The 4,938-nt window shown below is 33.6% G+C and overlaps 1 long non-coding RNA gene across 1 annotated transcript; it reads left to right on the top strand.

Moving 5' to 3' along the window:
* The first annotated feature begins 599 nt into the window (after nt 1-599).
* Nucleotides 600-1,879, top strand: LOC127258406 (uncharacterized). The gene is made up of 3 exons (XR_007840305.1): nt 600-696; nt 805-941; nt 1,669-1,879. It is a non-coding gene; the product is annotated as an uncharacterized LOC127258406 (long non-coding RNA).
* Nucleotides 1,880-4,938: the final 3,059 nt, after the last annotated feature.

The following is a 4,938-nucleotide window of genomic DNA, read 5'->3' on the forward strand; positions in this document are numbered from 1 at the left end:
ACATAAATTGCATACACAAGCCTGCATACATTCTGTATTTTGAAATGCAACAATTAATTAGAGAAACCAGTTATCTTCTATTATAATTAAGAGAATATAAGACATCAACACTATGTTTTCTCACATTTCAAATCTCTTATGTTGACAAATAAAGTTTACCTGGTTAATTAAATAGCTTTTGGTGACCTGCTTTTTCACGGATTGAACTGGTTTAGTCTCTAAAGTGCCGGCCATTCGATTTTTGCTTGATCTTTTGGCCGGAACTTGTTTGAATGGAAAAATTCCTATTTTCCCATCAAACAATAAATTCCCATCTTGATCCCATATAGAGCGTGAAACAGCACACATGAACATTACTTTTGTAATGATTTTTTTGCTTTTGCAAGCTCTATGTGGATCCTGTTCCATAGGAGTCAAGTAATATCGATGTGTGACCTTTGTCATATAGAACCATTTCTCATCAAAGTGTACTACATTATGCATATTTTGAAAAGATGCATTTTCAATACACCTATGAACATCTAAGGCTTGTATTGAAAAAGACAACCTTGCGAGTTTGTTGGCATCAGTCAACTGTGGCCTGATTGCACTTGTATGCGGCCTGATATGCTTCTCTTTTTATCCATCTGTGGACAGTTGATTTTGATGTTTGTAGGCCCTTTGCCATATTTCTAATAAAAGATCTTTGCACCAACGGTAAACTTTCTATTTCATTCAAATTTGGTGTCATCTTATTTTTTCGGACCACATATTTCTTCTTGTTTATACTAATAGCCTCACCTTTTTTAATTTGCTCTTTTGCAGATTTTCAATGTCTTCGCATTGTCCGTACAGAGCAGTTGAATAATTTTGTTATTTATGTGACTCTTCCCTTGCCCAACTCCAATCCTTCATCGTATGTTTCGAGCATAAATTGAACCATATTGTTCAATTCTGCAATGGTAAGAACTTTTTTGGTCATTGAGGTAAGATGTGGTGATTAGTGATTTAATGTGGCTTGATTTTGTGAAAGTAAAAATGGTGTGAACGTATTGTTGTATTTATTGGTTTTTTATTCAGGAAATATTTGACACGGATTGGAGGAAAATTTTCAGTTTGTTTTGTCATGGTTTGGAGGGAATATTTTATCCTAAAATTTGACATGTTTTTATGTATTGAAACAGATTATGTGTGTTTAGGGTATGTAAATGTATAAGTGTATTGATTTTGATTAGACTGTTGTCCTTTTTACTTTTGGACTGCACAACCCACGTGGGCCTCTTTTTAATTTTCATATGTAATTTATATTTTTTTTAAATTCATCTCTTAATAATATAATTACACTAACTAATTTTCCCCACATAAATTTCCGTGTTTACAGGAACGTGGCCACATTTTTTGGGACGGAGGGAATATTAGATTACTTAGATTTAAGTCTATTGAATCCGTTTTGTATTGTTTATATATATGTTCCTTTATTTTGATGATCAATAAGAAAAATTCATTATTTTTCCCTAAAATTTCTAACATGGTATCAGAGTCTATTTTCTTATGCCGTAGATTTAGTCTAGCAACCCGTGTTTCTCCGGGTACATTCAACTTGAATTTTACCCCGAGGTCTTATGATTTTGAGATCATGTCTTTAAAATTTGTCTGAGATATGTCTGCTGGCCTGATTTTCCAAAACAGAAACCCTAGCAGCCGCCATCAGTGTTCGCCGCCCCTTACTACTCGCCAATCGACACAGGCTCTGCCGTTGGAAGCGCCTTGTCGTTGTTGCCAGCCATCGAAAATTCGCCGCCAAACGCCGATATGGAGCCGCTCTGCGCCGCTAACGCAAATCGCGGCAGAAGAGCTTTTCCGCCGCCGCTCTTCCGGCCACGCATGTGGATGCATGGGGCTACCTTCGGCCGCCATTTTCCAGCCGTCGCCTTCTGCTTTAATTCCCTACTGTTACCGGTTGAGTTGTTATCGGAGTTGATTTTGTGTTTGCGATTGTTACCGTTTGGATTATTCGATCTGTTTTGCGATCTGTTATATTATTTGTCTGGTGTCTATGATATGTTCTGTGATCTTTTCGATTTTTTGTGTGATTTGTCTATTTTCTGCGATCTATCCGATGTTTGCGATCTATTCTGCAATATGTCCGGTGTCTGCGTTTTGTTCTGCAATATGTCTGATGTCTGCGACATGTTTATTGTTTGTGATTTGTCCGATTTCTGCGATATTTTTTGTGTGCAATCTATTTGCATTTGACTCTGATTAGATTCAGAGTCCTGTCTGCGTTCAACTCCGACTCTGAGCCTACTTCTCTCACACCAATCTGAAATCTATCTGTTATCTGTCATATGTCCATTGTCTGCTTGTTGCCTGCGTGCAATCTAAAATTTGTTTGCGATCTGTCATCTGTCCGTTGCTTGTTTGTTGCTTGCGTATGATCTGTTTGGTGGTTGTGATTTGCCTGCGTACGATCTGTTTGGTGTTTGCGCTCTATCTGTTTCGGCTCCGGTAGAGAGACATGACGTTTTCGTCTCTGATGGAGAGTCATGTTGTTTTCGGCTCAGGTGGAGAGACAACTATTTTTGGCTCCAGTGGAGAGTCAATTGTTATTTTTATTTGTGTTTTTGCATCTATATTCAACTTTCTTATCAAACTCAAATTGGTTCCTGTTATACCACTTGAGTTTGAGGGGGGATGTTGAGACATTTTAGATATTCGATTTTAAATTTAATAGATCTATATTTAGATTGGTTTTATCAATATATTAGATTACATAGATTGGAGTCTATCGAGTCCGTTTTGTATTGCCTATATATAAACTCCTTTCTTTTGATAATCAATAAGACAATTTCATTATTTTTCTCCAAAATTTATAACCTCTTATGGTCCAAAACAATAGGGACATTTGAGATTGACAAAGAAATTAAGGAATAATATATTATATTGACAGTGGATGTAAAAGTGTATTGAAAGATCAAAATACCCCTACTTTATGTCATTATTGTGAAAAAATGCGAATAGTTTTGTAAAAATGTGGAGAGTTCGTTACAAAATGGAAATGAGACTATTCTTTTGAAACGGATGAAAATGACAAAATGTGACTATTGTTTTAGGACGGAGGGAGTGTATATTATGTGTGTATTTGTTTGGAGGTTTGGATTTTAGATTTGAAATTTGAAAAAAAAAATTGACCTAAAATAGTTGTAGGATATGATATAAATAAATATACGTGATATGTTAAATATAAAATTAATTTTTAATATAATATAATAATAAAAAAATAAATTTTAATTTGATATTTTTAACAAATAAAATTTAATAAATAATTAATTTGCGGAAAAATCCTATAAAGGAACATACCCTATATATATTTGTAAATTGTCTCAATGAAAAATTATTGGGTGAATAAAACTTAAAAAATTGTTTATATAACCTACTTTTAGTATTAAAATGTTTGCGCCATTTTCCTGTGATTTAGAAACTCTACCGGACTCTTTTGTATTTTAAAAAAAATTGCACAAAATCTCTTAAAAGTTGCACTAGTATTTTATGTTCTTAAAAATATTGCATAGAAACCATAAAAAAAAAAAGATTTATGCAATATTTTTTAAAATGCAAAATAATTTGATACAATTTATAAATAATGAAGAAAAATAGTGCATATTTTTCAACGAAGGCATGAATTATAAGTAATTTTGGCACAAAACTTTAAAATATTAATACAAAACATTATCGTAAAATGCTGCATGTATACAAAGATATTAAATATTATTTATAAATTTAAAATTTTATATAAAATAATATATGAAAATATATAAATGGAATGTTCATTGAGTATACTGTGTTTTTTTAGGTTTGGATTGAAAAAAAAAAAATTTTATTTGAATTTGATATCATTAAAATTAAAATTATAAATGTTTAGACAGTTTTTGATAACTAAAAATATAAAATATATTAGTATTTTAAATTAAGTATTAGACTTTTTGTGATTTTTTATAAGGCAAAACTGCTTATATCCCCTTTGGTTTGGAAATTCAGCTCTGTTTCCCCTTATACTTTAAAAACGGCGTAGGACTCCCTTGTGTTTTCAAAAATCTCGTACACTCTCCCCTTTGATCAGTTTGAGCTAACGACGTTAAATATCTTTTGTAATGGACCGTTATACCATTCCTTTAAATAACTTACTTAACACTCCTTCATTACTTCTCTCTCCCTCGCTTCTCTCCTATCCGTCTCCGCCCACACCTCTCCCCCATCACTATGCCCGACTCGAAGTTCTTATTCCACCCACGAGAAAATCGATCACAGGTTTGAACATTGATCCAACGGCGGCTTTCTCATCAAAAAGTTCATCGATTTGTCATAGAAAAGGGTAGCAATGAACCCAAATTCTTGTAAGTCACCGAGTTCGATCGATTTTGAATGACTTTTGTATTAGGGCTATGGCTTTTCGGCGTTTTTCTTTTTCTACGGTTAGGGCTTTTGAGTATTTTTCTACGGTTTTGGACAATTTCGAGTTGAGAAATTCATCGACTTGTCATAGAAGTGGAATTCAGGGTACATCTTGTACATATATTATGCTTTATATACATATTATATGGTAACCCAAAAACCCTGTCACTGGCTGCGTCCAATTACGAAATTATTTGATTATGTTAATTGAATATTTGTTTTTTGTCTGGCTGTTGTTGGATAGTGTTTAAGGGTGGAGTGGACATATTCTAATGTCGAAAAACACATGAAAAAAAAATTAAAGGATACGAAGCCAAGGAAGAAGGTGAAAACGAAAACATCACATCTATTATGCAAACATCTACCTTGAAATCGAAAATCAGTAGTTGACCAGCTTCGAGGAGGGGATTCGGCGTGTTCTGGGTTTGCTTCAGTTGTGTTAGATCGATTGATCGATAATAGTTGTACTTAATGGGAGTGGAAGGGTAAATTAGGGAATTTGGGTAG

The sequence above is a fragment of the Andrographis paniculata genome, unplaced genomic scaffold, assembly GCF_009805555.1.
Source record: "Andrographis paniculata isolate CXL003 unplaced genomic scaffold, ASM980555v1 Contig59END, whole genome shotgun sequence".
NCBI classification, from domain to species: domain Eukaryota; kingdom Viridiplantae; phylum Streptophyta; class Magnoliopsida; order Lamiales; family Acanthaceae; genus Andrographis; species Andrographis paniculata.